At 43.7% G+C, this 10,153-nt stretch overlaps 1 long non-coding RNA gene across 1 annotated transcript; it reads right to left on the reverse strand.

The window, feature by feature from the left end:
- Positions 1 to 7,975: 7,975 nt before the first annotated feature.
- On the reverse strand, positions 7,976 to 9,039 carry LOC127622783 (uncharacterized). Its single transcript, XR_007968014.1, has 4 exons — positions 8,935 to 9,039; positions 8,477 to 8,568; positions 8,294 to 8,385; positions 7,976 to 8,109 (listed from the first exon to the last, which is right to left on the reverse strand). It is a non-coding gene; the product is annotated as an uncharacterized LOC127622783 (long non-coding RNA).
- Between the last annotated feature and the right edge of the window lie 1,114 nt (positions 9,040 to 10,153).

Consider the following 10,153-nt stretch of genomic DNA (forward strand, 5'->3'; position numbering starts at 1 on the left):
GAGGAATGCACAGTTCTATCTCAGAAACAACCTTCGAATGGAGCAATATCCTGCTGGCTAATTATCAAGCCTTAGATCGTAATAGTGCTTTGTCAAGGTAAGAGCAAAATCAATCACACTTTTTTGCCTGAGAGCGTTCTCTTTCAAAGGACCAATTTGTCTGGCAATTCACATCAGTCGCTATCTCACAGCCATGTGTAAATTGAAAGCAGAGTGAGCGAGAGTGGATGGATGCGACTGTTCGACAGGAGAACATCACCTGAAGGTGAAACCAGGTTGGGCTGACGGCCCATTTCCTGCCCAGAAGTGGCTCGCTATTGTCAAACAGCCCGTAAAGCTTTGTTTTTCGTCTTTCTATCATCAAAAACACTCATCGTAATGCTCAGGATTGTCTGTTAATGCTGTTTCCTCAGACGTGCTGATGTGAGAGGAGAGTCCCACTCAAATACATGTGAGTGAATGTGTTTGTGATTTATGAGGGTTACAGATGTGCTCATCACACACACACACACACTAACACATACACTAACACAGACACACACACTCAAACACACACACACACGCACTCAAACACACACACTCACACAAACACTCACATAGAACACACACACACCCACACACAAACACACACACACACAAACACACACACACCCACACACAAACACACACACACACACAACACACACACACACCCACACACAAACACACACACACACACACACAACACACACACACAACACACACACACACATACAGACACACATACTCACTCACACATACACACACACACACACACACACACACATACAGAAACACATACTCACTCACACATACACACACACACACACATACACACACACTAACACACACACATACAGACACACATACTCACTCACACATACAAACACACACACACACACATACAGAAACACATACTCACTCACACATACACACACACACACACACACACACACTCACACACACACACACACTCACACACACACACACACACACACACTCACACACACACACACACACACACCTTGTTTCCATGTTTTCTACAGATAGTTACTGTAATGTCTCCCTGAAGGTGTGAACACTTTGTCATTATATGGCAGATGCAGAATTGTTTAAGCTCATACTTACTGTAACTTATTCACATCCATTCATCAGTCTGTCCTGGCTTCAAACGTTTCCAGTATTGCTGAATTTTGTAATGATTGCTGAACTACACAAAAGACCTTCTCTTCTACCTTCTGGAAACCACCATGACGGTGTGTGACAGCTGAACGCTGCTGTATCAATGATTCCACAGACTGTGATATCACAAGCCCTTTTGACATTTAAAGGGACAGTTTATCCAAAAATTCTGTCATCATTTACTCACCCTCATGCCATCCCAGATGTGTGTGACTTTCTTTCTTCTGCAGAACACAAATTAAGATGTTTAGAAGAATATTTCAGCTCTGTTGGTCCATACAATGCATGTGAATGGTGACCAGAAATGTGAAGCACCATAAAGCACATAAAGGCAGCATAAAAGTAATCCATAAGACTCCAGTGGTTTAATCCATGTCTTCAGAAGTGTGGGTGAGAAACAGATCAATCTTTAATCAGGTTTTTTGTTATAGACCTCCACTTTTGACCAGCCCCATCCAGTAGGTGGCGATATGCACGAAGAATGTGAATCGGCAAAAAAACAAAGAAAAAGAATGTGGAAGTGAAAGTGAAAGTTAAAGAGGAGATTTATAGAGTTTTATGCAATACTTTTATTCTGCTTTTATGTACTGTTTGGAGCTTCAAAGTTCTGGTCACTGTACCTTTAAGATCCTCTTACGTATCTCCAGACATGCCACCTCTAACGCCTGTCCTCCACGGTCCATGTGTTCCTCTATACATTAGCAGTGATATAAAACACACAGACAGCAGTGAGGTCAGTGCCTGAGAGGGTTCATAAGTCACAATGCACTGATTGACTCCAGATGCTGTGAGATGTGTTACAGACCAACGGTGGCTTTGTAAACTGAATGTGTGGAATGAGAGTGCTCTGTGAGAGCATCGTGATCCCCTCTTGAGTCGGGTGGCAGGTGTCGTGCCTGGACTCGTGGTAATCGTCTCCTCCGTGTGTGGTCATGAATGGCCCGCTGTTGTCTGCTAGGTCTGTCCTAAAGCTGTCTTCACATGCTTTCAGAATGATCCCACTCACTAATTACATCAGAGAGAGAATATTAAACAGCAGATTCATTCTTGCATATTTATCGGGAACTCTGTGTGTCGACGCAGATCACAACAGCTGTGATTGGTCCATTTTAACCACAGACGGCCTCCCAGAATGATATCAAGGATGTCTGAGGTAGTGTCACTTTTACAGTATTTTAATTGTTTCATGACATTAAATAAATTGTCTGCTGTTATTTTTATTCTGTTTGTGTTTCATGAAGTTTCACAGCTTATAAAGTCTAAAAGTCTTGATATGTGCGGGAAATGATATGTTTTGTATGCTACACGTCAACTTTCTGGTTGGCACAATGATTTGACCGTATTTTTGACAGTATGTGTTCAGTAAATAATCCTATTTCATAAGTTATTTAAGCAGAACACTTATCATTTAAATATAAAGTGATATTCACATGAGTAGTTATTACAGTTTCTCTCCATTGCTTAAACACATTTCTTGAAATTATTCCTCCATTTCTCGAAACTCAAAACACAAATCCAGAACTTCTCACCCAATTTCCCAAATGTCCTTTTTTCAGGTCAAAATGAAGCTCTCCACACACACACACACACACACACACACACTACAACATAGTCTTACACACTGGTGAGATAAACTCAAAACAACACCACATAAACCGCTAATAAGTGATGTTGCTTGAGTTTCTCCCCATCAGAAACCTTTTCACATGATGAACACAACATAAGACACAACAGATGAATACATTTGCACATTTTCTATTCGTTAATGTCCAGAACAATACAACAACAGCAATGATTCTGCCCCAGCATCCCTCATAGTCATTCCATGGACAAGGACATGGTCAACTAGAGTGGCACAAATTTCATCCGAGACTGATTGTCTCCTTGCCCTTCCTCTTCCTTGTCATCATCCTTCTCCTCCTCCACCTCCTCCTATTCCTCCTCCACCTCCTCCTCTTCCTCCTCCCCCTACTCCGCCATCACCTCCACCTCCTCCTCCTCTCCCTACTCTTCCTCCACCTCCTCCTCCTCCTGCCCCTACTCCGCCATCACCTCCACCTCCTCCTCCTCCTCCTCTCCCTAATCTTCCTCCACCTCCTCCTCTTCCTCCTCCCCCTACTCCGCCATCACCTCCACCTCCTCTTCCTCCTCTCCCTACTCCTCCTCCACCTCCTCCTCCTATTCCTCTTCTCCCTACTCCTCCTCCACCTCCTCCTCCACCTCTCTCTACTCCTCCTCCACCTCCTCCTATTCCTCCACTCCCTACTCCTCCTCCACCTCCTCCTCCTATTCCTCTGCTTGCTACTCCTCCTCCTCCTCCACTTCCTCCTCGTCCTCCTTCTCTTCATCCTCTCCCTAATCCTCCACCTCCTCCTCCTCTTCCTCCTCTCCCTACTCCTCCTCCACCTCCTCCTCCACCTCTCCCTACTCCTCCTCCACCTCCTCCTCCTCTTCCTCCTCTCCCTACTCCTCCTCCACCTCTCCCTACTCCTCCTCCACCTCCTCCTCCTCTTCCTCCTCTCCCTACTCCTCCTCCACCTCCTCCTCCACCTCTCCCTACTCCTCCTCCACCTCCTCCTCCTCTTCCTCCTCTCCCTACTCCTCCTCCACCTCTCCCTACTCCTCCTCCACCTCCTCCTCCTCTTCCTCCTCTCCCTACTCCTCCTCCACCTCCTTCTCCACCTCTTCCTCCTCTCCCTACTCCTCCTCCACCTCCTCCTCCACCTCTCCCTACTCCTCCTCCACCTCTCCCTACTCCTCCTCCTCCTCCACCTCTCCCTACTCCTCCTCCTCCTCCACTTCCTCCTCGTCCTCCTCCTCTTCCTCCTCTGCCTACTCCTCCTCCACCTCTTCCTCCTCTCCCTATTCCTCATCCTCCTCCTCTTCCTCCTCTTCCTCCTTTCCCTACTCCTCCTCCTCCTCCTCCTCCACTTCCTCCTCCTCCTCCTCTTCATCCTCTCCCTACTCCTCCACCTCCTCCTCCTATTCCTCCTCTCCCTACTCCTCCTCTTCCTCCTCTCCCTACTCCTCCTTCTCCTCTTCCTCTTCTCCCTCCTCCTCCTCCTCCTCCTCCTCCTCTTCCTCCTCTCCGGTGTCCTCGACCTCTTCCTTCACGTCTCTCTGGATCCACTGTTCCAAATCTGAATGATCTGACTCAGGCCCTTTTATCTCTCTATTGAAGGTTCTGATTGTGTGGGATCAATTCTGACTCTTAGTGTTTCCACCTGTGTAATTGTGTGCTAATTGTGCTCAAGCTGTGCTGACTTGAGTGAGCTGTATTGAACGCTAGTGCTTTCTAAATGAGCACATGGTGTAGGCATGAGAAATGAAGGTATTTGTGTGTAGAGTTTTGCAGTGACAGTTCAACAAATCTGACTCATGTGTCAAAACAGGGGAATAGTGTTTATAGTTCAGGGAAATGGGTTTGCCTTTTTGATCAATGGTGTTATGGTTTTGAAATTTTACTTCAAAAGCCTAGTTATAGTGTTTAAGCAATCGAGAAAAACTGTAATTAATTTGATACTTTCTTTCTCATCAAGGAACATCAAAAGTATGCCAAAATATTTATGTGTTATTATATAAGCGACTCAAGAGCAAGCATACAGTCATTTCCTCATTTATTTTCTGCCTGAAATGCAACATCTATAATAATATGTACCTACCCTGTAAAAAACAGGAAAATTACCGGCAGCTGTGTTTGACAGATATTTATCATAAAAATACGGTAACTCGTTTCAGGCTTTACGATATATTTTACGTTGCATTACCATTTATATTATTAAATGATAAACAATATATTAACATGAAAGTGTAAAAGGGTTACTGTCATTTTGACAATAATGTACCATAAATATAAATATATTATATGTTTTTACTCATCCTTCACCTCTTCCTCCTCCTCCTCCTCCTCTTCCTCCTCTCCCTCCTCCTCTTCCACCTCCTACTCTTCCTCATCCTTCACCTCTTCCTCCACTCCCTACTGCTCTTCCTCCTCTTCCTACAGAGGTTTTTACTGTATATTTCAAGGTAACTGCCCGTTAACCAGTTAACGTTTTTTACTGAAGCAGTTTTACAGTCTTTTACCATAAAATTGAACTTTTTTACAGTGTAAATTTCAACATGTTCAAATACTTTGAAGTCATTTTTAATGCTACAATAATTTAATAAATACTTTTGAATCCAGAAATTACATTGCTTGCATTGCTTTTGTTAATTTATGAAACATATAATTAATAATTAGAGTGGTGGGGGTGGCATAAAGCACATAACTGGTAATCAGGAGGTTGCTGGTTCGATCCCCACAGTCACCACCATTGTGTCCATGAGTAAGACACTTAACTCCAGGTTGCTCCGGGGGGATTGTCCCTGTAATAAGTGCATTGTAAGTCACTTTGGATAAAAGCATCTGCCAAATGCATAAATGTAAATGTAATATTTTGTTGTACTCGTCATCTTACTAATATCAATCTGTATTTAATCAGCTGTAAGTGTAGATGAGTCTCTTGTGCACTGAAGAGTGTTGCTGACTATGTGTTGTATAATGGATGATGCCTTAGATGGTAGCTCCCTATGTAGGCAGTAGTCATCAAGTCAGCTGACAGGTTTTGGAACAGAGCTCTCCTGTACTCCATGTGTGAGTCCAGGGTTACGTGGAAAGTCCCGTCTGTTGGTTGGTAGATGCAGAGTTTAATCAGAAGTTCCAGAACGAGCAGTGAGGCCTTAGATCAGTCGTAATGAACAGTACACTCTCCTCATCTGACACTCTTTATGATGAGTGGGTGGAGCCGGCAGCTCCCCACTTCACAACACACCGCAACACAAATAACACTGCACTGATGAGAATAAGCCATTCAAGATGTGTGCTTTTAAAGGGAGAGGGACTGTTCCTGTTGTAGGTCATTGCATGCATGTAACTGTAACCAGCTTGTAGATGTGTGGTGTGTAAACCACACTCCTCTGGCCTCAAGAGGTGCACTAGCGACTGACTCTAGGGGCTGTAGCCTTTAGCCTCCTCGTTAGCACGCCCGCACCCCATGCCGGACATGCCGGTTCGAATCCCGCTCAGAGAGGATCGAGCAGGATGAGTTACATGCACACAGGGCCACACACATGTGCTACATCAGTAAACAGAGCTGTGTTATTAACAGTGACCTTATGTGTCAGTCAGCAGTAAATAAACTTTATCTCCCAAAACGAATATATGGGAAATATAAGTGATGAACTGAGTCATTTCTGCACCACTAGCATCGCCACATGGATTAGCTTTATGAGACATGTTCTTTTTAGAGCTTGGAAGTTGTGACAAGGAGGAGGGCGTGGCCGGGGTGTGAGGACGCATGCCCGGCGCTGAACCATCCTAATCAGCCGGGAGGGGACAAGGACTCACTTCCTCATTGGTAGGGAAGGCAGAGTCTGCCACAGATATGTTGGACCCCATTGACTTAAACACCTCATATCGCCATCAAAATATCTTTGTTTGTGTTCCAAAAGAAGGTCATATGATGGCATAAAGGTGAGTGAATGATGGAAAACATTATCATTTTGGGGTGAAAATCCTTTAATATTGAAAAGAAAAACACCAGAGCGTGACTGTCACAGTCTGTCTCCCTCATGATTTTCAAGGACTCTTATTTTGAAGTTTCCCCCCCTGACTACATTTCCCAGAATTCACAGCATTCATCACTTCCATGTGTTCCCTATATGCTCACCTGTCCTCCATTCCATCATCTGCTCTTGTTTGTATGAATACCCTCCTGATTTGTACATTACTTGAAGTGCTGTGTTGTGATGTTAAGCTTTATTGTTGTTCCACTCCAGCAATTGTTATGAAAAGATTTAAAGTATATACTCCTACATCTCCTCTCTTGCACTCCAGGTACACAACGTTACAGTGACTGCTGTGTGCATTTCCCATTTTTGATTTGTAACTTGTAGCACCTAATAAACAATAATAATAATAATAATTCTAGAGCGAATAGTTTTCCTAAAAATGTATGTCCTCATATGTGGACAGCAGGACTAAACTGTGAAATTTTAAGTAATGTCAAACTATAGAAAGTCAGATTTTTCTCATCAAATTATTTATTATGTGTCCAGGAGTGTTGATTATTCATAAATGATCATAATTAATTCAGATTGAAAGTAACGTCCAGCATCATCCAATCACTGTCAATCATGTTCAAATAAAATGATCTCAGAACTGGTTTCAGAACAGTTATAGGAGAGCTATAGGATGCTCCCTTGCTCCCTATTTAGTGCATGACTTAACCTCCAGTGTGCTGTCTGTCTGCACTGGTCTCAGAACAGTTATAGAGAGCTATAGGATGCTCCCTTGCTCCCTATTTAGTGCATGACTTAACCTCCAGTGTGCTGTCTGTCTGCACTGGTCTCAGAACAGTTATAGGAGAGCTATAGGATGCTCCCTTGCTCCCTATTTAGTGAATGACTTAACCTCCAGTGTGCTGTCTGTCTGCACTGGTCTCAGAACAGTTATATGAGAGCTATCGGATGCTCCCTTCCTCCCTATTTAGTGCATGACTTAACCTCCAGTGCGCTGTCTGTCTGCACTGGTCTCAGAACAGTTATAGAGAGCTATAGGATGCTCCCTTGCTCCCTATTTAGTGAATGACTTAACCTCCAGTGTGCTGTCTGTCTGCACTGGTCTCAGAACAGTCATAGAGAGCTATAGGATGCTCCCTTGCTCCCTATTTAGTGCATGACTTAACCTCCAGTGTGCTGTCTGTCTGCACTGGTCTCAGAACAGTTATATGAGAGCTATAGGATGCACCCTTGCTCCCTATTTAGTGCATGACTTAACCTCCAGTGTGCTGTCTGTCTGCACTGGTCTCAGAACAGTTATAGGAGAGCTATAGGATGCTCCCTTGCTCCCTATTTAGTGCATGACTTAACCTCTAGTGTGCTGTCTGTCTGCACTGGTCTCAGAACAGTAATAGGAGAGCTATAGGATGCTCCCTTGCTCCCTATTTAGTGCATGACTTAACCTCTAGTGTGCTGTCTGTCTGCACTGGTCTCAGAACAGTAATAGGAGAGCTATAGGATGCTCCCTTGCTCCCTATTTAGTGCATGACTTAACCTCCAGTGTGCTGTCTGTCTGCACTGGTCTCAGAACAGTTATAGGAGAGCTATAGGATGCTCCCTTGCTCCCTATTTAGTGCATGACATAACCTCCAGTGTGCTGTCTGTCTGCACTGGACTCAGAACAGTTATAGAGAGCTATAGGATGCTCCCTTGCTCCCTGTTTAGTGCATGACTTAACCTCCAGTGTGCTGTCTGTCTGCACTGGTCTCAGAACAGTTATAGGAGAGCTATAGGATGCTCCCTTGCTCCCTATTTAGTGCATGACATAACCTCCAGTGTGCTGTCTGTCTGCACTGGACTCAGAACAGTTATAGAGAGCTATAGGATGCTCCCTTGCTCCCTATTTAGTGCATGACATAACCTCCAGTGTGCTGTCTGTCTGCACTGGACTCAGAACAGTTATAGGAGAGCTATAGGATGCTCCCTTGCTCCCTATTTAGTGCATGACATAACCTCCAGTGTGCTGTCTGTCTGCACTGGTCTCAGAACAGTTATAGAGAGCTATAGGATGCTCCCTTGCTCCCTATTTAGTGCATGACATAACCTCCAGTGTGCTGTCTGTCTGCACTGGACTCAGAACAGTTATAGGAGAGCTATAGGATGCTCCCTTGCTCCCTATTTAGTGCATGACATAACCTCCAGTGTGCTGTCTGTCTGCACTGGTCTCAGAACAGTTATAGGAGAGCTATAGGATGCTCCCTTGCTCCCTATTTAGTGCATGACTTAACCTCCAGTGTGCTGTCTGTCTGCACTGGTCTCAGAACAGTTTGATCTTATTTTCATCATAACTCCATATAAAGCCTCTGAAAGACACATTTATCAGCTTTGCGTGAATATATTTATTGTCATTGTGATAATGTGCAGTAAATATAGGAATGCATTTATTGATATTAATTAATAGAACTGTATTATATAGAGATAACAAAATAAAATATAACATAATGTATATTAAAATGAAGAGATACTTAATCCTCGTCTCTGTCTTGCCACCGTCCTCTTGTGGTGCCAGACATGAAGGTCAGCGAGTCTGTTGACCCACTTTCAGATCAGACACCAGCAGGACAGATCGGCCAATGACTGCAGGCCTTTCCACATCTGTGCACATGGAGAGGTCAAGGGTCAGCATGGAGTCTGATGCGCACCTGGAAGATTATCTAAGGTGTGATGGATTACAGAGGTCTGAATTGCTTAAAGGAGTAGTTCATCCAAAATGAAAATGATTTACTCACCCTCATGACGTTCTAAACCTTTGGTCATGTGACCAAATATTTTCATTTAATTTATGCATTTGGCAGATGCTTTTATCCAAAGGGACTTACAGTGCACTTATTACAAGGACAATCCCCCCGGAGCAACCTGGAGTTAAGTGTCTTACTCATGGACACAATGGTGGTGACTGTGGGGATCAAACCAGCAACCTTCTGATTACCAGTTATGTGCTTTAGCCCACTACGCCACCACCACCACTTCAAATTGCTCTACAGCATATGTTGGGAAGCTATTGTGTTGATTTCAGAATGAATATGGACTGAAAATTCAATCCCCAAAACACACCACAGGATGTGGAAGAGAAGAGTCTTTGGGTTTTGAGTGAAAAAAAATGTGCAAGGCGATTATTTGATTATGTAAATGAGATGTGAGAGAGTCATTGGATATGATAGTGGAGTAACAGGCATTCATCTATTGACCCCCTTTTGCCTGAGACTGTGAGGAAGAAATCTTTACACCCCTCTGGATTTTAGGGAAATAATGTAAATGCTACAATTCAAAAAATAAAAGAGTAAATGAAATAATTTAATACAGTAAAATATAGCATAGTATAGTTTAATAAGTAAGTAAAGATGTAAAGTACCTC

Source organism: Xyrauchen texanus, chromosome 29 (assembly GCF_025860055.1).
Source record: "Xyrauchen texanus isolate HMW12.3.18 chromosome 29, RBS_HiC_50CHRs, whole genome shotgun sequence".
NCBI classification, from domain to species: Eukaryota; Metazoa; Chordata; class Actinopteri; order Cypriniformes; family Catostomidae; genus Xyrauchen; species Xyrauchen texanus.